The sequence below is a fragment of the Phasianus colchicus genome, chromosome 13 (genome assembly GCF_987193195.1).
Source record: "Phasianus colchicus chromosome 13, bPhaCol1.hap1.1, whole genome shotgun sequence".
Classification (NCBI taxonomy): domain Eukaryota; kingdom Metazoa; phylum Chordata; class Aves; order Galliformes; family Phasianidae; genus Phasianus; species Phasianus colchicus.
The window spans coordinates 6,047,257-6,071,510 of record NC_143448.1 but is presented as its reverse complement, the minus strand read 5'-3'; the positions used below and the strand labels follow the sequence as shown (position 1 = coordinate 6,071,510).

At 36.4% G+C, this 24,254-nt stretch overlaps 1 long non-coding RNA gene across 1 annotated transcript in view; it reads right to left on the bottom strand.

Annotated features, from left to right (window-relative positions):
• LOC116243891 (uncharacterized) overlaps positions 1 to 24,254 on the bottom strand; it is a 284,812-nt gene that overhangs the window by 137,891 nt on the left and 122,667 nt on the right. Inside the window, exon 4 of the long non-coding RNA XR_016470888.1 lies at positions 11,794 to 11,865. This is a non-coding gene — a long non-coding RNA (uncharacterized LOC116243891). The remainder of the gene's footprint in view (positions 1 to 11,793; positions 11,866 to 24,254) is intronic.

The following is a 24,254-nucleotide window of genomic DNA, read 5'->3' as shown; positions in this document are numbered from 1 at the left end:
AGTTGCAGGTAGCTCAATTTGTTATCTCAGATGAAATTAAAGAAATCAACTTTCTGTTCCTCTGCTCTAAGTAGAGACTAACATGAACTCTCAAAGAGAGACTTGGCAATTGTAGCTGTTTTTTAAGGATCTTTTTTTTTTTTTTTTTTTTTTTTTTAAAGTTCAAAATAAAAAGATCACTGAAGTGAAAGACTCAATACCTCTGTTAGCAGAGTCATGCCTGGAATTTTCTTGCCCAGATTCTAACATTCAGCCTTTTGTCAGCTACTTTATTTACTTCGTACCCATCTTAAGCCAGTTTGACATTATTTATGGGAAACATTCTTGGACACTTGCATAAGAATTGTGCAGAAAAGTTCTCATCTCAGAGAAAAAAAAACCTGTTTAATCTGTTTGCTTCATCTATTTGCTTAAACAACTTCTAAGCCAAGAGAGAAAAATCCAAAAAGTATTCCATAAAAATTACTTTCAAGATATAATTTAGAGAAATATAAAGCTTTATTTCAGGCTCCAAGTGCACGGTTTGCAGATTTTCAGAGTCATTTTCATTAAGCTATGTAATTATCTGGAAACTTTGCTCTCACCAGGGAAAACTTGAGCTTTTCTCCTTTTAGTTAATTGGAGTGATTTTGAATAAAAATGATAAAGAGGTGCTTTTTTTTTTTTTTTTTTTTTTTTTTTTTTTTCCCCTCTGACCTTATTCAATACTTTATTTTACCTGAAAATCCTCACACAAAATGAAATGCTATTTTTCTTCACCTTCTTCTTAGTTATTCTAATGTGTCATGAAGGACAAGGTCCTAAACCCTGACCATACACAGTTGTACCAAAGGGGCAGGGCTGGCTCTCTTGTGCCCACTGCCTATCCCCACAAGCAGCCCAAGCAAGCAGTGTGGGGAAGAACACTGGAGAGCTAGAAATATTTGCCAAGGATACAACTGAAACACCGCAAAGTGAGCATGGAGCTTCATAGGAGAAACACAAAATCCACGGGAAGAAGTCCAAAGCATAGGGCAGAACATGCACACACTCACAGGGCTGGTTACCAATGGAAGAACATGCACACACTCACAGGGCTGGTTACCATTGGAATGCCTCTTTCAGTAGGTGACCTAGCAAAACTGGCTGTTGTATACAGATAGAGGCTCTTCATCTTGGCATGTAGACAAAATCTTGTGGGACTGTCAGTAAAGAGAGATATAAATGCAAAGGAGAGGCTGACTAACAGACAAGTCTGCCCAGACTGAAGGGAAACAGTATAAAGAAAATCATTTTGCAGAAAGAAAGAATGGAAAGCAAGAACTTTCTCTCAGCACAGAGAAATGTGCTGTGCTTTCCTGCTCATGATTACTTTTTATTTTAAAAACTTTAAAATTAAGAAGTTATATCACTAACTGATCAATTTTTAATTTTTGTATTTGTGTCTTCTCAAATTTTCAAATGTTGTCTCTCTCAGGACAGAATTTTCACCCTCTGCTATTCTAAATACGATCTTATAGCAGAAAAAGGAAGTTTTATCTATTTACAATCGATAATCATGTATGCTGGGTTTTTAACTTAGATAACCTAAGTCAAATGCCTGACAGACATAACACCTGGCAAAAGATGTGACCACCAGCACACTCCCACAGCTGTTCCACTGTAAAATGGACCAGAAACCAGAGGGACTGTGAAGTGTGGTTTGTAGGTAATTAATTTTTTATTTACAGAATAGGAGGAAAAACAAGCAAGTAAAACATGAGCTTGTGATTGTTCCTGTTCAGTGGATGTTCCAAATCCACCAGCTGAAACTAAAGAGGAGGGAGGTCCCTTACAATACATAGCTTCCTATGAAGTTTTTTGAACACTGGAGTAGATCACAAATGAAGAGCCCCAACAAAATATGCTAGAATCACATAATTTGCAGAACACCTGATTGTTCCATGCAGATCCACTGAAATCCTTCAAAACAGAAAACCATCCTAGCGCAACATAGACATTAGCAGAAACCCAAGAAGAGGTATTTGGGTGACAGCAGTGGTCATAAAGGAAGCACACTACCTTAACAGCAGACATCTGTATCATGAATATTTAAAACCTTGAATTATGCTCCATTTTAATGAGAAGCAAAACTAATATGTTCTTTCATTTACCACAAAAAAACTTGTGACAGTGTATGACACCTGGCCTACTCAACAGCTTGGTAGTCAGAAGTATTCATCCAAGTTTTAGAAATTTTGGAAGCTGAAACTTTGGAAGCTCGCACATCATGATGGTGTGCCTACACATCTTTGCAGACTGTTTTTAAAATACATGGAGAACATTTTCAGAAAAAACTTGAGCCATCAGAGATGTGACAGGCCATATATATGTATCTCTTTTAAATATATGTCTCTCTTTTAAATAAACTCTGCAAACAAGAAACTCCCCATGGTGAATTCTTCCTGGCAGTGTCCAAGCAGTGATATTCAATATTTTAGTAGTACTGATACCAAGTAAGTTTAAAAGTCAGATGCCAGTGGGAATGAATGCTGTTTAAATAACTGTCCATCCACTGCCATAACTGCCTTCAGCCCCTTCGTGGAACCACTTTCAGGGTCTCCACAAAACTCAAGGAAATAGTGCAGTACTGTCTTTTAACACATTCTTGGAGTTGACACCTGTTAAACCTGTGCATGCTTTGTGTGCTTTTCAGGAGTGAGTAAAGGAGACAAAAGTTCTAAAGAGAAAAAAATCCAATTTCAGTCTGTGCTTTTTAGCAGATCAGCTCACATGAAGTTGCACATTATACTACATTTGTTATCTGCAGACAGCCTAGACATGCACACAAAAATTATCAAAAATATTCTGAAGCATGCAAAGTCACAGAAAGTGAGGCTCATGCCAGCATTCAAACAGTCTCTGCATACTTTAGATGTCTTGCTTACATGCTTGATTATACTACCAGTGTGTTTTTCCCTTCTTGCTGCTCAATGTGGCTCCTACTGCCACTAAAAAATCACTGGGAATGATCTAGGAACTATGAAATAGGCTGTAATATAAAAAAAATCTTAATCTGCTTGTTGGGATCTGCACTGTTCAGGTATATGACGTTCGGATTTCCAGACTTGTCTTTACTTTTTAGAATTAGATAGTCAGTAAATTCTCTCTACAGACTTCCAAAAGTGTGTGCTTTGAGAGGAACACAAAGCACACAACTCTGCACTGCTCTTTGCAGAGCTGACAAGGCTCCAAGATGTTTTGTCATCCACAGTTTAGTGAAGAAGCAAATCTGTAAAGCTTCTTAGAAGGTCAGGTTGCCTGAGGTATTAATAGTATGTTTTACAGTCAGAAACTTGAGGCATTCTGTATGCAAGTGTTGTATGAGGTACTGAGCAATTAATCGCATCCACTATTACTCCTCTGATCTAAGCTCTAATCTCAGAATGGAGAAAAATGAGATTTACTTCCCAGAAAAGTAAAGACAGACTGAAATGGAATCATTTGCCTTTGGGATTACAGATAGTACTGGGGATGCAAACTTGAATACTGCCAAGAACACATCTATTTTATCCACCTTCATCCTGCAAGCCTTTCCAATACAAGCATCTTGTGGATACAATTAGAAACTGTTGTCCAGAGACAAATATTTTTAAAAACAAAAAAACAACCAAGATCTTTAATTTGTTGAAGATGAAGGAAATCACAGCAGCTAATACTATCGCTGCAGAAACACAGTCCTTCACTATGCCTGAGAAAAAACACATTTGAAAGTGCAGTCTATGAAACTGAGGCTTCAGAAAACTCAAATTTGCAAGGTAGTGCTTCTCATCCCTCCTGCCTTTGCTAGCCACACTAGAAGCTAAGCAGTTCAGGACTAGAATCATTAGAAGTTGGATTTGTAACTCCCCTTGCAGAAACAGGATATTAGAAGTATGCCATTTTTAAGGAATTTGGATTTCTCCATTTTGAATGTGCATTTAAATCACTGAGATTAAAGGAGCCCCCTAAGAGACCCTGTGAACAAAACTGCAGGAACCCTATTTGAAGACAAATAGAGCTCATTCTTGTTCTAATAGGCATGCTCACAATAACAGGGCATAGCATTAAAATTGTTACAGATAAATGACACTACGCATACTTTGAATGAATCAGGGTGAAGAATGGAATTTCTAAATCCTGGATTTTTAAGAACCAAAGGTCTAAACCCAGGCAAAAGCTGTTCAGGTGAGTACATGCCTACAGAGCCACTATGTTCTCAAATCACGAGCACAAAAATATGGTCTATATTCACTGTAAGGATGACAGTCCAACAGCACTAAATTGAGTGGGAAGAATGACAGTGAGGAGATGCAAAGTCTCCTTTTTCAAACCACCCCATGGCTTCTCCTTGACATACAGGCTGATACTATTTAAAGTGTGGAAATACAAAAACTGAAAATTTTCAACAGTAACTCCAAGGCTGATTGTAAACTCTTCATTCTTCCTTATTTTACAGTCAGAGCAAAATGCACCGAGCCAAAAGAATTATGTGCCCTCAGCATCTGTACTCCTCACACTGAGAAGGACCGACACTGAACTTTTGCTCTTTTTTCCCACCTATGTTTCTGTATACTAATGCTGATTAAGTATTGCTGGTTTCCACTAATTACTTTCTTCCTAGTTACTCTGAAAATACTGTAACAGTAGGTTGATGCTTCAGAACCTCGAAAAACACAACCCCACTGAGGAACTAAGGGAAAAAAACAGAGCAACTCCTTGCCTCCACTTCCCAGCAGCCATTTGGCATCATCTCTAGCTCCATCCTCCAAGCAGCATCTCGCAGGCACCAAGCAAACCCATCAGCTGGGGCAGCACCACGCTGACTTGCTCTGCCCCTGCACTTCCACCTGTTGGGTGCCCAGCTCTGTGTGTGCTGGGTGCAAAGACACATGCAGTGCATGTGCTCCTCAGAACCCATTACATGTGCTGGAAACTTTCTGCTCCGTTAAATGTTGTACATCAGTTGCTTTAAAACCATTTAAAAGCCAGCAAATGTACATACACAGATTTCTGTGGTCAGGACATCTGCACTTTCTCAACTGTTTCTAAGCAGAAAAAAAATGCCTATTAGTATAAAATTTGAAGAAAAATTGCCCACAGGAGGAATGGGCATTAGCCATGCTTCACTTCCCTCCTTTTTGTTGACATATGAAGCACTTTTTTTCTCTTCCTTTCTTTCCAATTCACAGTGGGTCTAAAGAGGTGAATCAGTGCACAGAGCAAAAGAGAGAAAGAGAGGGGGAAAAAAGAAAAAACCCACAACCCTCTTTTTCCAGGCTGGGTATGAAATATGAAGGCCCAACAATTGTCTGAGCTCACTGCATTGGAATAACATTGGTTAAATTATGGATAGTTTTGAATAGTGTCACTTTTTTTTTTCTCTGCAGATGGTTGTTCACACAAGGAGTCTGGCCTGCATAATTGTATCACTAATAAGCAGTAAGGCAATTAGTTGTGTAAGTGTGCTATAATCATTCTAACAGAAGAGATGACGAAGAGACAAAAAAAGGAGGGGGGACAAAAAATGTCTTTTCTCAATTCATCAACTGACAGCCATAATTAGATATATATAATTGAAAATTCCACAGTAGGGGGGCCAGCTTATACAAATGAATTTTCTTTGCTTCTCTTATGCATTTTTTCCTTTTGCCTGAACATTCCCCCCAAGAAAAAGGCAGAAAATTTGTCATTCCAGGGGAGCACATACTGTATGAACCGCAGGCTGCTCATTCAGAGCAATGATGTCAGAATAACATCTTTTCCCCCCCACTAAGAAATAGACGGCTTTGAACTGAGCCTTTATTAGCTGTTTTCAGCCAGTAGCAAATTAAAAACAACAACAACAAAAAAATCCCAGCACAATCTTGGATGATCTATATCAGTTTGCAGAACGTGAAATGTAAAACTCTGAGAGGAGAGGTCACTTTTTTTTTTTTTTCCCTTGACATGAAGACGGCTTGTTTTTGGTGCTGGGGGAAGAGTTCTGAGTTATAATAGAGCATTACATCATCAAGTATTATGGGAAGAAGGGGATTTCTTTTGTGCGAAGCCTGATTATCAAAGGCTATAATTAAATTTGGGCTAAAAATGCCCAAGTGCTTATGAGTTTGTGGAAACTATGCACAGAACAGCTTTCCACTGAATTAATCAGCTTGCAAGTTTTCATTATTCTGGAGCTTCTCTTTTTAAACTGTAAGCTCACAATCACAGTCTTTTTTTTTTTTTTTTTTTTTTTAAATCAACAAACTCCTAAACTTTAATTGGACAAACCTTAACTGATTTTTTTCCCCCTAAAGAAAGAGAATGTTAAGGCTGGAGCTTGTTAATTAAGTTATTTAAATGCCCTCAGCTGTGCAATAAATTTTCAAAGCTGCATATTTATTTTTTTAGCATTTGTTGTTTTTTGGTTTAGAAAAATTTGGAAAAATCCCACAACGCTAACAGAAGATTTAAAAAGAAAATTCTCATACATAAGAATGATTCTGGCTGATAAAAAAAATGAAAGATCACAAAATTGCAGCTGATTAGAATTTAACTGCATGGTCTGGATTGTTTTCAAGGACTGCCATTAATTAGTTTATTCTAAAATATTTTATCATTTTTTTTTAAAAAACGCACTTTACGAAGGCTTTGTGTCAGATTTGCATAAAGTAAAGTATCTCACGTAGCTGTTCTGCAACAAAACCATCCTAACTTCACTGAGAAGTTGGTCGAAATACTACACAGAAGTTTCCACAAATTCTAAGAGCATGTTTTTGGTAGGTTAAGTCAACAGAGTTCTATCATCTCAAAAAATATCAGAGGCCAGATCTCAAACTTGAAGGCTTCATGATAACAGTATGAAGATGACATTAAAAAAATGCACATTAAGATCTGGTCACCAGTACATATATACATATATATATTCATAATTAATTAGCCATATTTGTCTCACTTATTTTATTGGATGTAACATCAAAAAACAAATCATCCTTTGTGTAAAAAGGAAAGTAATAAAATCTGTATCTTGCTAGGAAAATTTACTGTAGGTAACTGTTAATACTATTATGATCAATATCACTAACAAACTTTTGGTTGAAAGCTTTCTGAGCTGTTTAAAAATACCAAAGAAATGACATGATACCATCAGAGACATGAAAAAATAGTATTTTTTATCTGTCAGGTAGCAAACCAGTAACCATCTGCCATGCAGATTGTCATGTCGTCTCTAAAGGAAAGAGCTGAACTGGAGAAGCTGGTTGATATGACAATGGCCACGAAAAGACGTCACAGCAACTGACCACTCACTGGTTAGGGCTGGCTAAGTTCTTCCACACTCCAGTCTGTACTCATTTCACAGTCATTGTATTTCCTCTAGACTCAGGTGTAACAATTGGCATCACCCCAATAAAGAAACTGGTGTGTAAATGGATCCATTTTAAACACAGTCCCAGGAAATCTAGTGATGACAGCCCACCCTCTGGATGAGCACTTTTTCATTCAAAGAAAGAGCAACATATTTTTATTCTACTCAAAAATCTGCCTATGACTGTCTGCCTTGAAAGCACACACAGGTGTGCACTGATCTCATCACACGTCCTCCCAACATCAAGATCTTGGTAGATCAAGACATACAGAGTGAGTTTTTGCCTTCCCCTAACAGATTCTCAAGAATAAATCCTCCAATACGTCACAAAGCAAAAATCCACATTACCACATAACACTTGGGTTGAAACTACCAATTTAATATCCCAATAAGTACTGATTCATATTAGGAACATTTCTGAATAATTTCAACTACACCAAATGTTATGGCTGATCCCACTGCACTTCTGTGGACCCCACTGCCTGCGTGAATAGGCCTGCCATTGTCAGGTTATGCATGTTTCTTGAGTCCCAGGATCACTCACATTCCAGAAAAGCACATGAATCCTCAGTTCAGTTCTTATTTGTTCATTATTTTAAGCTGTTCCTCATAAGAAGATATCATTTTTCAGTAGCAACAATACAATCAGACATGCACAAAGGAATAAGACTTATTTTGGAAATGCCTTTTCGAAAAACAAAAAAAACTCCTGCATTTTTCCTTTTGTTGCAGCAGCTGTCTCAGGTGTTCTCTCTCTTGCACATAATATAACTGATCAGATATTCTGAAAATATATACTTAAGAAGTTAAATGAATAGGCATTCTACTGTATTATTTCTCTTAAAGAATTAAAGGTTTTATTTTATCTTAAAAGATTCTTGGCTGCATTTCCATGGTACACAATGACACATTTGGTTCTTTGTACTTCTAACTAAATAATGACATAGTTCCTCTAAGCCATGAAAAATGTTGCATTTGACCAAACAAGAAAGGATGAACTTCTGGGAAATTCTATTCACTGGATCTTGAATTGGACCCAGAACACCGGGACGTCCTTTCCTATAGCCTGCCAAACCTGGCTATAACTGCAGTGCCACTGCATTGTTTCCTCCTTATTCATTGGGTACAGTGGTATCAACACAAACTGCACTCAACTGCTGAAAGCTTGATTCTCAAACATATGGATATGTTGAAAATTAAATTGCAGGGTTTATTTGAATTTATAGACAGCTTGGTGAATGTATTTTTGAGATACAGTCTCCGTCAAGGAGATAGATGTCACCTGCCATGAGGAACATGATTGTATAACGTTAAAATGCTACGTTCTCTTTGTAGGTAATTCTATTCAATCGCTTCTTGCAAAGATTTGGGTAATGAACACTTGAACATCTGTGGTTTTTGTTTCTTTTTTTTCAGTTTCTCATTTCTCAGAATCTTGCTTTGGCTTTATATTTTGTTATTGAATATGAAACTGCCCAGTTTCCTTTTCCAAGCTGCCTTTTGCAAAAAAGCACTGCAGGACAGTGTAAACAGGATCCATATGAGATTATTGAGAAGTGTGAGACAATTTAATCTCTAGAGTCAGACAATGCTGAGGGAACAGTCCAACAACCTTTCAGTAAAAGTGCTCCATTATCTTGCTTGTTTAGATTCAAAGATTTTTTTTTTTCCCCCCTTTTTAATCATCTGTACAGTAGTAATTGGCATCCCACTACACAATTTATATCTAAATCATCTTCCTCAGATCAAACTTATTATCTGGAAAAAGCAGCTGGTCTTAAACACTAGATTATATCATGAACAAATATAAGTAAAAAGCTTGCAGTATGTAATTTAGTGCAAGCAACCCTTCTCCTCCCTGGAAAATTTTCTGTTGCTTTTACTGTCTGGTTATTTAATTTTTTTTTTTTAAATACTGACAAATTTTATTCAATTTGCACATAGTCTGTAATCTTCAACTAAGTGTTATTTACTAGTTCAGATTTTATTTACTCCAATTAACAACTCACACAAGAAGGCTTGCCTAAGTATTTCTAATCTCTGCCACATATTAAGAAAGTACGAAACTGGAAATACAACCAGTGCAATCTTTCTCAGACTCCAATCAAAAGTAAATACACCAGAGATTAAGTTCAACCAAAAAAAACCCAAAACAACCAAGATGTAAGATACCCTTCTCTTCTCCAGAAGGCTTTCTAGTTATATTAGAAAGTTTTGATCAAAATAATTAAAAAGTATTTTCAATTTGGAGTCTAAGATTAGTTCAGTTGGTGTAGAGCTCAAAATAGAAAGAAGGAATTGTTTGCAATGCATTGACAGGAGAGATCATTTCTTCAGGATTCTTTTATTAGTGGAAAGGTCTAATAGAAGTAGTAAAGGTCCTCAGACAAAAACTTGGACCAAGTCAGTAAGATTTGAACCTTGTAATAACAGAAAGAAATGAAGGTGTAGATATATTTTTGAGATGCAATTAAAAAGAAATTTGTGTTTTAAAACCATGCAGAAACACTTTAGAAATGCCAAGTATTCAGTTTTGAATACTAAATAGTTCCACACTATCAAGCTTAATTTGCAACCTTAATTTGACTGTCCTATTATAAACATGAATTTTGTGGGCACGTACTGTTTTTCTCACAAGCGATTAAATTGAGGTAGCACAAGCAAGAGTCACTGCTCTTGCCCAAGTTCTGAATGCCCAATTTGGCAACATTATGTTCCTCTGACATGGGTGTTCAGGTTGAAACTACTAAAAGTAGACAAATGATTTACAGACTCTGAAATTACTGTCAATCTCTTAACAACAATCCCAGCTTTTGGATGCTGACAGAACTGCAAACTAATGGCAAAATGCTGAAGTGATCAAGTCTCTTACAGAGTTGGTATAACAAATATGCAAATTAACCTCTTTCTTACTTCTGCCATCACCCACTCCATTCCTCAAACCTTTTCCAGAAATGAACAAAACTCAAAACAGTAGAAGGAGGAGAGTAGCCAATCTTAGAAGTGAAAACGCGACTTAACCAAAATATGGAGAACGTGTATAATAGACATTGTAAAAACAGGAAATGCGTAAAGAAAATCCTGACTTCACACACACAGATCTTTCCAAGATAATGGGAAGGTGATTTTAGCTCCCAAACAAAGCAGAGTCATATCCCAAATGTAGCACATTTGGGTCGCTAACCCGGTAGCAGTGAGAAGCTGTAGTGAAGCAGGAGGTCAGGCACTGCCATCTCCAGAATAGCGAGGAATGGATGAGAAACGTGATACAGGTCAGCTCATCAGGGAACCTTCCATCCCGTTGGTTAATTTTTACTAGCAAACCTCCTGAAAAGCACTGTGCTGTATCAAAAGCCTTGATGTTTTTAAAACAAAGAATTTATGGGCACTGCAAGTGTAACCTGCCTTCCTTTGTTCACTGAAATACATCATCATTTTGTGCATTGTGGTAGCAAAAGTAATTTAGAGGATTCTGACAGAAATAATATATATATCATTAAATCTGTCCATTAATATACTCATGGTATTATAAACATAGCGGTTTGTGGATGACAGAAACTAAAACCAACTCATTTGTTTGTGTCAGTATTAAAATGTAATACATTTTCTTTCAGATTCAAGCCAAGTGAACAGAGCTTTCTGCACAGAAAGTTATCACACACACGAACACAAAAAAAGGCACAAAAATCTCAGAGATTAAAATGTAACCTTTGAACATCATTCCCAATTTGCTTCAGCTCTTAGATATATTGAGATCAATGGTCTGAGCCCATATCTAAATTCAGGTTGCTCTCAAACAAACAATGCTCATTCACAAAAATAATTTTCCTATCTGCAAGAGAGTTATAAACTGTGACATCAATGCTTCTAGGAGGCCAGCCTAACATAATCAGAGATAGAACTGTTAATTTCTATTTGTTAAAAAGAATCTAGAGTGGTAAGGCAGAAATGAATACTGAGCTACACAGAATCCATATTAACAATTCTCCAATCTGCCTACTTGGACATGTCAATACTGTACAAAGCCCACATTAGTATTATCTATCCATACATTGGGTGCAACTGTCTATTAACATACATAAGAAGAATAAGGACAAACATGCTGGATTTAAAAAAAAAAAAAGAATTTTAGTTACTGGACACAATTTTGCCAAGTGGATGCGAAGAAAACTGATTGAGGAACATCTTGACATTTTTGCACCCCTGTAGAATTGCAGAAGTCTTCTGAAGAAGACTAGCATCAGACAAATGACAGGTTATAAGCAGGATACCATGCACAAAGCCACTCTGGTCTCCTGAGATGTTATATTCGAAGGCTATTTCTACTCTGTGGATATTTCAGACCATCTTTACATATAATATCTGTAATATACAGCAAGCATACCAACAAAAACCTATCAGAAAATGAATCAAAACACACATATATAATTTTATTATTAATAATGTACCTTGAAAAAGACATCCACTGCATCCTTATAGAAATCCGTGGTAAAGTTTGTGCACTTTTAAAGACTTTTGGACTAGAAAAAAAGAAAAGAAAGAAAGAAATTACAAATGCTGTAAGCCCAGCAGTGTGTTCTCCCTAAGAATTCTATAGAAAGCAACAATGTACCATGACTGGAAACATAATTTAATTTCACCATGGCTATACATTTATTGCCTTTAATATAGGAGCAGCCTTCCCCATTTTTCTATCTCCTTTAGTTTACGTCTTAAGCAACACGATAGTCATAAATATCCCATGGGAAATTCCGAGCATCTAAAAAATTGACCAGTTATCTTCTTTGTATACATATTTGTGAACATTTGTCATCTAACAGCAGAAGAGGGTACACATCAAGAAGAAAAAGGACTAGTATTGTCTAGAAAAGTAAAATAGTAACTTAGTGCCTGAGATCTCTTATTTATTTAATGAAAGATCAATAATCAAGCTTGCATGTTTGATTGCCACAGTTCTACATACAGCAAAGCATAGCTGCAGTGGAACTAATTGCTATTAAAGCAAACAACAACAAAAGCAAAATTTGACTGGTTGATTTTGTATCATTAAGGAAAAAACCCGCAATAGAATCATATTCTAATAGAGCAAAATTACAACATAGTCTTTTGAAAGATTCTAATGACGACTCCGATTATATGAACTGTCACTCCTAAAAATGAAATCTCTTTATAGGGCCTTAGTTCTCAGCAGTTATTTCTCTCTTTACAAAGTTGTATAACACAAAGTGATGTAAAAGCGAAGAAACAAATAAATTGAGCCAATCTCTAAAAGAATTTAAGAAATTCAGGGTCAAATTATCCAAATCATTCAGTTCTCAAAATATCTTCAAGTATTTTTTTTTTTTTTTTTTAGTAAATATTGAGAAAAAGGAAAACATAACTGTTTTTCAGATCAACACCCAGTGCTGTCTGAGGTTTAGAACTGTTTTCTATTAGCCATATTTTCCAAAAAGCAACAAAATTCATGAGCAATTGAAAACCATTTGAAATTTCTTTTTTTTTTTCCAAAGCATTTCAAAGCATTTTACACTTGAAAAAGAGTATATGAAAGAACTCAGAATGAGGCAAGATCGCTGACTTGACCTATTGCCATTTCAACTTATTGAGGTTCACCTACCAATAAATCAAACAGTATCTATCAGTAAGGTGCAGAGCTAAGATGTCACTTTTCTCCACATCCAAAGCATTTCAAAGCCAGTATTTTTAATATCAGTCCTTGTTGTTGTACTTGATATCACGAGTATAACTTCAGTTAACAGCTTGTTTTCACTGGCCACATAATTCTTTCCAGTATCAAATACTGGACATCATGACTTTTATCTAATTTTTAATGAGGCCATAATTTAGGCATCAGAAATACTACATGAAGAGCTGAAGTATCCACTCTAGCAAACCTTTCAAAGCAGATGTACAATTATTTTCTAATTAAATTCCATGGAAGTAGTATCAACAGAAAGGAGATGAATAAATATTGACTAACACGGGTGTTACACCTTTACCAAAATTACTGGCAAAGCTTAATGATAAACTAGCCAAACAATTCAGTGTGACAGGATTTGTGCTAAGATCTCCCACAGAGATCTGGCAGAACAGCTGACAAGCAACACGAAGACAGCTGTTGTGTTTTCTTGCTTCTGCTTGAGCTCCAGCACAGAAATTTGCATGGCTGAAGAGATAAAGTCCAACAGTAAGGAATCCCCCCAGAAAATTCAGCAATTATTGTTCAGAAGACACTTTTCTCCCTAAAAAAAGACACTTCACTATTAAAATGCTTTGTTTGTTTTAGCATACAAAGTGAAGCACCAGCGCTCCTTGCAAAGGATGCTAAATAAAGATGTTAAGTGTTCATTTATGCTGATAAAGTAACTAATCCAAAACTAGTAGTGAGGCACCATGTGTAATTCACTAGTGGTAACTGGACTTGAAAATCACTTGTCATTAGCACCAGTTTGGGAGAACAGCTACCAAAAGAAACAGAGCCACATCCCAGCAACACCTGGCACAGCTAGCTGAAAACTGCCCAGCAGTGTGTTCCCCTGAAATGGTGTTACCAGCAGAGATCTGACTAGAGGATGACACTCATCACAAAGTGTAGTCCAAGTATTACAAATGCTGCTTTGAAGAGCTGCACCGAAGCAGACTTGTTTCCCGATTCCCATATTTATTGTATGTGCATGAATGCACGTACCAAACAGCAAGGATGCTTCTGGGATTGCAAGAGCCAGGTCATGTTCTCTCTTTGCCTGATTCAAAGCAGAGATTTTCAACTCTGATCACTCTATCTTAGGCAGAGAAAAGACATGAATCTTTTACAGAAGGCTTACAGAAGATACCTTTTACATTCTCAAGCCATTCCTAAATATTCAAAAAGTATAAGACTCTTTCTACGTTAACCCTGTGCTTCATGAATACTTTGGCAAGACATACATAATTTATCAGAAGGATATATTTCTACTATTTGGAAATTCTAGCAAAATCGTTTTTGCTAGGTGTAATCATGACTCTTAATCAAATTAGCTTTCTGATATGGTTAGGGAAATAAACATGTTTAAGTGTTATCATGATCATTTTATAGTGAGTATGGAAGTACACCTTTAGACATCTACCTTCCTAATTAATTCTCCTTTTGTAACCTGTGCACTGCTCAGTTACATCTGTAACTCAAATCTTGCTTTATGTTAGTAAATCAGGGAAAAACACCATGAAATTAAATTGAAAATATTTTTGGAACAACAGTGAACTTCGCAACTAAATTACTGTTTTTTGAATTCATCACCCTTTGGTAGTACTAAATTATTATATTATAATATGTTGAAGTGCAGACAAAAGTTCCTTACCTGCTTGGTACTGAAAATCTACCTGAAATATTCTGCTATTTTATGTTGTAACTTACATACAGAAATTTAAAACTAACAATTAAAAAATCATCAGGGTTAGCTGGATTCTCTACATTTTGTGCAGGAGTCCATGAAAGACCTACTTGAATAATAAGAGCCTTCTAAGAACCATGTGAAAATGCCCCAAACAAATTTACAGCACTCACAATTAATGTCTTGAAACCAATATGCTCAATAAATATAGATTAGATTTAGCTGCTGAGTGTTAACAAGATTACTATTCAAAATGACCATCCTGCAAAGACCTGCTTTTCAAAGAAAAATAGTTTTTGTGTTTTTTTCCTCCAGAAAAAAAGACTCTTCCCACAATAAAACAAGAACTCCTGGCAAGCTTAAAGTGTATATAACCCAATTTCTATTTTCCCCCTCCTACTTCCCCTGCCTCTAGTTCTAGGAATCAGCTATCAGAAGCAGCAACTCAGCAAAGGTTTAAATCAGGTAACGTGGAAAAGGCAGAGCAGATCCGTGCTGAGGGCCCGTCTGCTCTGCTCAGAAGGAAGTTATCTCACTTCACATATCCTCTAAGTGGCTTATAACAAGAGAGTTTTAAAAGACATTATTACACAACACTCATATCTAGAATTATTGTACTGTATGGTTTATTACTGCAGGCCTCCCAGTGAACTCAGCTTGCCAAAATCAGAGTGGTCTATCTGGAAACTGTATTCCGTTTCTATTAGCCTATAAACAAAGCATCACTGTTACTTAGGAATAAATGTAAAGTGTGCATTTTCTCTTTTTGAACTCAGATTTGGTTTCAAAATGTGTTCTTTACTATGCTTATATAAATATGGGTATACACATATGCATACGCACATGCAATTCATAATATTTATAGTCACACCAAGGAAAAGTTGACCCTTAAACTGACTTCTGCAGTTATTTTGCCATTTTATTAAAAGAATGTGACTGAAATTCTATTCTCAGTACAACGTAGCATGCTCCAGCACAGTCTTGATATGAGGCATCTTGATCTTTTTACTGAGCCTAATTTAGAAAGCAAAAAATCTTTTCTGGTCTTTTTGTTCCCTCCTCCCCCACTCAGAGAAGGAGACTTTTTCCCGCCTTGTGATCAATTTCATGCCATTTTCTTTAAACAGAGATATCAAATTGTTAAACATTTTAACCACAGTACGTCCCGGTAATTCAATCTTTTGCATTTGCTTGGGTGTCCCAAAGTGTTTTGAGTTCAAACAGCACAAGGAAACAGCAGTGCTGGTCAGTCCCCTCTTAAATCTTCTTATGGATTTCATTTGCTGTGTGGCCTGAGAGAGGTCAAAAGGTTTTGGCACAGAAGTAGAATTTGAGAAATAATCACCTTATAGACCCACTAAATCAATCATAATTAATGCACTTGCCTAGTTCTGTCAGAGAATTGCTGCTAGAGGGCAAAATAAAGAGGCCCCCTCTAATACAATTTGAAAAGAGATCAGATCTGTCATTTCATCTAATAATTGAGCCAAATGAGAAAAGAGAAGGGTCAGAGTTCATTCAGTGACCTTATGTAAACCCAATAATACATAATTCATTTTCATTTTATGGAATTTATAAGATGCTGTAAACTGTCAGAATACAGACTCATCTGCTTTAGCTTCACCAAAATCTTCCTGCTCATCATGCAACACACTGAGCTGCCAAAACTTTTAAGTGGTATATTCTGGCAGAATAATCCAAAAGCCTTCATCAGGGACTGGTATTTAATTCATTCTTCCAAGCGTGTGAAGTTAATAACTGAATAAATCACTCGCTGCTCTTTCTGAATGATATAAAACCTGTAATTTATTTACTGAGTGTTACAAATACAGTTAAAGCATGTTTTCATGCAAAAGGGTTTCTTTTCTTTTTTATTATTGTTATAAAAGGTTTATTTATTTATGAACATGGGATAGAAATACATATGCCCTCAGAATGGAATATTTCATTTCATCCCAAGACTCAGTTGACCATGTTCAGGACTCATTTCAGTTATTACCTACAAACTGAAAGTGACCTGAGGACATATTTAGTAAACAATTCTCATTGCATTGTTGTTATTTTCACTCAGTGCTGAATATTACTTGAAAACATCAAAAGCATTACCTTTCCAGCATGACTTTCCTTTTTCAGTTTCTCTGCTGAGATACATTCCTTAATCAATCAATCATGCTGCCACTACCAAGTCAGAGCTCTATCTGAGTAATAAAGGTGAATTGATGGTTTATGAGTTATTCCTCACTGCTTTGTCTCCTTTAACGTCAACACCACCAACACATATCAGAGCATCCGAACATTCCTGACAGAATTTCCCAAGGTGAGGACAGACTTTTGGGGAGAATTTTTTTTTTTTTTTAAATTGAACTAATCAACATTTAATTGGGGGGAAAAAAGTAACAGGGAAGATTTGACTAATTCTGCAGTTGACAACCAGAATCCTGATGCAGAAACTTTTTTTTTTTTTTTTTAAACACCACTTCTGATCTTTATTCAGATATGAGTTTTTTTATGCTGCTTTTTAGATGACTTGTAAAATACCCCAGAACTACAGATGGGAATCAGTACTAGGTGAGCCAAGGTATAGTTACCAAAGACTACATTCTCCTGCAAATTATGCTAAGCAGAAGCATTATGGCATTACAGTATTGCCTGGTGGCTCACTGGCTGGACACAATTAAGTTTCAAACATCCCACACTGACCTGATCTGTACAGCTATGACTAAACAGCTCCATGAAGTGCAACAGACAATTCTCCTTGACACAATGCATTCCTATACTAATTATTTCCTACACAGACCAAGTAGGAAGTTAGGTTAGAAAGCACAAACAGAACACATGCCACGTTCAGCACAAATCATACACTGCTCTGTCAGGTTCCAACGTATTTGACCAGTGTGATTTAGAAATGTCTTAAATATGACAAAGGCTGTTTCAGTGTCTGATCGGTCAACGTAAGGGAAGCACAGACTGGTTTCACTTCTTCCCTCTTCTCAGCTGTGCCCAGCTGAAGACTGAGCTTATTGTGGCTCTTTAATGCAACTCCACAGAGATCGCTATAACCATTAAGAAAGAAAAATGAAGTTCCATACTCAAACTAAACATGTTATATGACGTCACGTTTCTAGTTAGATGGGCAATACATGAAACAGCTACTGAAGAGCAGTACGGGTAGCCATTTCTGAAGGGCTTTACAAGGAAATGTATTCTCTAATACCTATGGAGAAGTACATGAAGGTACAGAAATAAGAAGTTATTTTGCACCAAACACCAAAACTGAAAACAAATCTTGTGTTGGTTGTTACCTTGTACCTTATCAGTAATCTTCCTCTTGAAATTTTGACCTCATGCAACAAACCATAGACGATACATTACTTGCTACTGAAGTTAAAAGTCAATTTTTATACATAAGAACCGTAAGAAATATGTATGTCACTCTCAAGTTACCCTTTATCTATTTACCCTTTTTTAGTTTGAAATGACAACATCCTTGTATTTGTCATATTGTTTAAATCTGACCTCTGATCCTCAGGGTCATTGCACTCCCTGAGGTCATCTGTCCATCTGATTAACACATTCCATAATTTCAGAGGTGGCCAGTTTAGTGGTCTATCCCATTAATCATGGCAGAGGCACCAGGAGCAGCATGAAAAAAACACTAAGGTTATCAAATCCCCACAAGAGATTAGGAAGTTAGATAAGCGCAAGAAGTTTAACAAACAAAAAGTACATGGACAAACTAAAAGGCATTCAAGGCCTGAAACCCGACACAAGCAAAGCAGCATGAGAAAAACAAACATATCAGCAACTTTTCCTCATGCTCGTTTCTCTCATACTAGATTTCATAAAGCTCTGATATTTCCTCCTACAGATAACACCCCTGTCTAGGTCAGAGAACAACAAGAAATAATCACTGCTGCCAACGCTGAGCAAGCTTGTGGAACACTGCAGATCTGAGCTGTGCACAACACAGACAAGAGGAGCCAACAGCACAGGATTCACCTGCAAAGGGCCCCAAACCACCACAAACACACTGCAGCCAGCAAGGGGATGCACACGACTGAGGGCACAGATTACGAGTTCGTTGATAAAGAGAAAAATGCATTTCTCATGTCAGACTTTTTTTTTTTTTTGTACTGCCCACTGTAGAGCAAAATAAGTATCTTGGCAAAAACAAATTGGTAGCAGCTTTACAGAATAGGACATAATGCTGAGAATAAATAACACTGATTCTTGTCACTTCGTTATTTAGAAAAGTTGCTGCAACATTTTCAGCTTTTCATCTGCCTTTCCTTCGTGCGTTTTTCAGATAGCAAGAAGAGGGACCTGAGTACTCTATGCTCTCAGTTGCTAACAATGGGATTTTCCTTGATATCTTGAACAAACACAGGGACTGAGTTTGAAAAGAGGTGTTGGCAACTGTCTCATATAGTTGGTCTTCCTTTGCATCTATAAATCAAACATCTAAATGAAATTCTCAACGTAGTGACATTTCCTATCAAGGCCAATTTCAATCTTTGAATTTGTTTGCAATTTTTTTTTTTATTTTTATTTTTTAAATTAAGCTCTCAGTTTATTGAAATGTATTCATTTTCCACAAGGAATTCTACTTCCAATTCAAATATTTAAGCTTCTCATTAAATGAATTTTCAAAAACATGTTTTATAATCAAGCATACTCTGATGTTCTCTTTCAGAGAGCAGTAATCACCCCTTTCATTTTATATATTTATCATTACTTTTCTACTATAGATTTCAGTAGTAATCAAGTATGTACATTATAGAACACTTCTATTGGCTCATTATATCTGAATACACTATTTGATGTGCATTGAAATATATTATGAAATATATAATATTGACCATTCATAACTATAACTATTGCTAATATTAGGTTACAGTATAGCAATAAATAAATTACTGTTTACTTGCTTTATTTTTGAAAATGTGTTGAAGTACCTTATCAACATTTTAACATTAAAAGCTCCATTTTGTCTGTCCTAGAGCAATATTTTCTCCTATTCATGTACTTTATGCACTATAACTTTGGCTTGCTCTGAAATTTAAAAATCCATATAGTAACATTTTTTTTTTTTTCAAAGTCTAAAGAAACATTGATCCAAATAAAATATTTAGGTTTTTTTTTTCCTTCATATTTATGGTTATAAAATGAATATACTTTTCAAAGTAATTAATTTGTGGAACCAGATTTTACCAATAGGAAGTTACAGTGCTGAGATTTCACCAGCTTTATTTACTACGATGATGGAAATAAGTATGGGGAAGCATATTTTCCAAATATAACTTTATTATCATGGGAAAACTATTTTTTTCTTAATCCCACACAATGTTTTGCATTTTACAGAACTCTTATTCTTAAAAAGCATTGTAATTTCTTTTGAAAAGTGTTTTGAAAGTGACGTTTTATAGAAATGAAACTTGAAGTTTTATGTATCTCAACTAACATCCAGGACAAAAGAACAAATCTCCAGCTCAGGATATTCCATTCAATCCGGTCATACACGGTTATCATTTTCTAGGAATAAAAAGCAGAAAAGATGTGCAGGAAACAAATTGCTGGCTCACAGCTGTATGAGAATCAGCGTGACTGATTCTGGCACCAGCTTCTTCAAGCTGGAGGCACTGCAGCAAAGTTAGCAGCTTCAACAGTTGTCTGACAGCTCTAACACAGCCTTTTGCCCGAGCCGTAAATCTGCCCTAAATGAACACAAATTGGGCAGGACAGCAGCATCTCATAGGAATGACACTGCAACCAAAAGGTAGCTAACAGATTTGAAATGAAAAGAAAAAAAGACCCAACTCCCAAAGACAGAAGTGTAGTTACACATCTTTTTGTTGCCACTTAGCAAATGCTCAAGTCTCACCTGCAGAGACTTTACCCATCTCTTAGTCCATTCAGACATTATCAGAAAGACTTAAACGTGTGTCCTCAATTTTGTACATATACTCATTTGTACTCAAAAATGATTGGTGTGCGACAGCAGCAACATCTCAGATCATCTTGAAGCCCAACAGTAAAAATGCTAATATTTTCATCACTTCGCTGTGCTTCAAAACATGCCAGGGCATTCACCAGAGCTTGTCTGAAACACATCCCCCCATCTGTGGCTAAACATTTAATTGAAGTTTACAAAGAGGTTTAAGATCTGACTCACATGACAGACAAGAGAGACAGAAATCACTGTAGATATAAGCAAGAGCAAATAATTCTATTTCTCTTATAAGATTAGGAGGAGACTTAAGCTGCTTGAAAGCATGCTTGCAAACTTTATCTGACATGGGAGGAGGGGGCAGCTACCAGTGTGTTTCTTTAGATAATCCCAGTGTTCTCCAGCCTGGAACCCTCTTTGCTCCCCCACAGCAAACCAAGTGCTTTACAGCTGCTTTCCCAAGGACATTTGTTTTTCCCTACTTATAACCGACTGCCAGATGTAAAATTGAAACCAACCTCATCTCAATCTCTCTGTTCATTTTATGGCAGCCTGGAATACTAAAACATAAAATCACAGAGTGGCAAGAGTAAGCAAGATCAGTACCTGAAATGCAAAGCAAAGCCCATCATGAAGAACCTTCAATCTCCTGTCTGAGCAGGTAAGAAAAAGACTCTGTCCATCCTCACATGAACATCTGTGCGCACAGAAAATCTTTTAGTGACCAGAGATTTCTGGGATCAAACAAATGATCAGCGCAGACCTGAGGGTCAGGATTTCAAGCAGCTCCCTTTATTCCTAATAATGCCTTCTGTGCTGCTCGCTAATAACTCACTTGCTAGTTGGAGCCATAGTAAAAAGGCTCAAGCCACTTCTCAGTCAAATGCACAGATCTCCTGTGGCTGTTGTCTACATGAGATACGTAATCATACTATCTATAAGCACTGTGGTCATATTTCAAAGTACAAAATCCGTTAGACCAATGAATTTATAGTTCTCTATGTGTTTCATAGACGTACACTGTTAAGGCTATTATAAATAAAACACATGCATACATTCAAAACTACCATGATTTGTTTACTTGCCCAGCTAAATCTGCATATCCATTTCCTTGGCTTTGGATGGAAGATGTTGGTGGGATGGCTAGGACACACTTGTTTGGAAAAGCAAAGCAAAGCAACTCATGATGAATTAATCACGAAGCAATTATGGAATTATGACCATGCTCCCGTACTCTGCTTCCAGTTACTGATTCAGTCACTGAAGATACTAAATGCCGTCTCCACCATGAGACACAGCAAAGCATGGGCACATGGAGTGCTGCAACGGAATGGGCCTGAGCTGTTTTCAGGGAAGGCAGGATGAGGATGAGAACAAAAGGCACCTTAGCACTGAGCGCAGAAAGAAGAAACCACACATCCCTGGAGGAAATTTCAATTGGACAGACATTTAGATTCAGCAATCAAAATTCCAAAGTTTCAAATATGAGTGGCAAAAGTTAGATATTAGGTGCCAGAAGTGAATAAACAATTTGAGCACATACATACCTTTTAATACAGTTTAGGCAACCTTTTTATCACCACTAATACCCATTTTCTCTTGATTTTTCAGGAACAAGAGAGAAAATCAATTCTCTGCCTCTGAAAATTTGGCTTAAACGAAGTCTTCTTGCTCTTTACCCTTAAGACTATGATAAACCTGGACTGGACTTCTGTAGTTTAGCATGAAAGTGGGATATCCGAGGGTCCCAATTGTCAGATAACTTTGTTGTGGACAATGAGAAGGCATACAGGGATATAGGAAGAAGGCTGTGATATTTCCCCAAATTTGTTTCCTGGTATTCTACTCAAGACCGTCAAAGAAGCTACAAGGACAGGGATTCTGAGTACAAGAGACAATGAGGGATTTCGAAGTTTGGTGTGGAAGCTATAAAACATTTTCTTTGTATTTTGATTGAACTTTGCATCATCTGTAAAATACTCTGTTCTACTATTTGTTAGCATTTTATTCAAGTCTCTTTTTGCTAGTACTAAAACATCGTTGAGCGATTCTCTGCAGACCTAGAACATGACAGACTATTAGCTGTTATCTGCTTAGATTATAGCAAGACATTATTTTGCCTGTTCTATTTAATTTGGGTTTCAAATCCTTTTAAAAATATATTGTCTTAAAGATCCCCCTCAACCCAATGGCTAAATAAAGTAAATGAATTAACAATAAGTAAAAAAATATGCAGTCACAAGCTGATTTGTCCTGACAAAGCCAACTGAGAATACCTTTTTTCACAGAAAGGCTGGATTCACAGTCTGCAAAGTATATTGATTCAGATGGTTTTCAGTTGCTTTTTCTTCTCCTCTCTTTTTAACATTTCTTTCTGTCATTGTCCTCTAAGCTCAAATTCAATGGTACCCTTACTCTCTACTTATATACATGACTGTGTTCTCTCTGAGTACTTTGCACTTTCTAAAGACATTTTTATATCTTTACAACAGTGAGTCAATGAAGTGATATATTCATTATGCTGATGGAATGACTTAGAGAATGGGTGCCTAAGTCTGGATCTGGTTGATAAAACTTGGGCTCTCCAATTCCTATCTCCCAGCTGCCTGCCTGGGAAAAATGATGCAGAACTACAGACATGCCTATATGGCACCTGCTCCTTAAGGAGAAGACTTGGTTTTAAAATTCATATTGCAGAAACCTCAGTCCAGTCTGTGTGGATGTGCTTCTGTTTGACAATCTTGTTCACTCCTGAAATCCACTTGCTCTCTTCCAAGAATTAAACACATTTATTTTCCTGATTTCTATTTATGTTTAAAGCCAAGTTTGTGGAACAAAGTTTGTGAAAGAAGCAGGAACTGAGCTGAAGCTTAAAATACCTACATCCTAGACTGTACTGACACTCCTATTAACTCTCATCTATTTGTATATATATAGATCTACAGGTAAGTAAATAAAAGAACATACCCACAAAATTCCATCATTTCTATTAAACAATTCTTTAGAAAAATATAGTTGACAAACTTATATTTCTTCTTAATACAGTAGGTATTCTGCCTAAGAAACAAGAACTACCAATTCTTGCTCAAATCAGGGCTTAGGCAATTTAAACAAAGACTTGCATCAAAAGTTTTTAAAATTTCACATTTTTGCCATTCAAATCACCGGCAATTGATCCTTCCCATGCTGTAGTGATGCTCACATTTAACAAAGCAAATGGAGAATTATGATTGTTATCTAAAGCAGGGGCACAATTAAAGAAAATGAGATTTGTTTATAGAACAACACTGGCTTGTTTTTTTCTTGGTTACTAGTCATGAGTTTAATTTTTAATGGAAAAGCATTGCTAGCACAATTAACACTCAATTTACATGTGCATCCATAGACCCAATTAATTAAATTTTATTGATGCCTAGTTGCTCTTTAAAATGCTTTCCAAATGCCTTCAAATTGATTTTAAATGGTTGACAGTGAAAGCCTGTATGCTTCTGGGAGCAAACCTACAGATTTTCATACATTTATTTATATATTTTATATACATTTTTATACGTGTAGCTTACATACTGTAAGTACTCACTGCTTTACACAATAC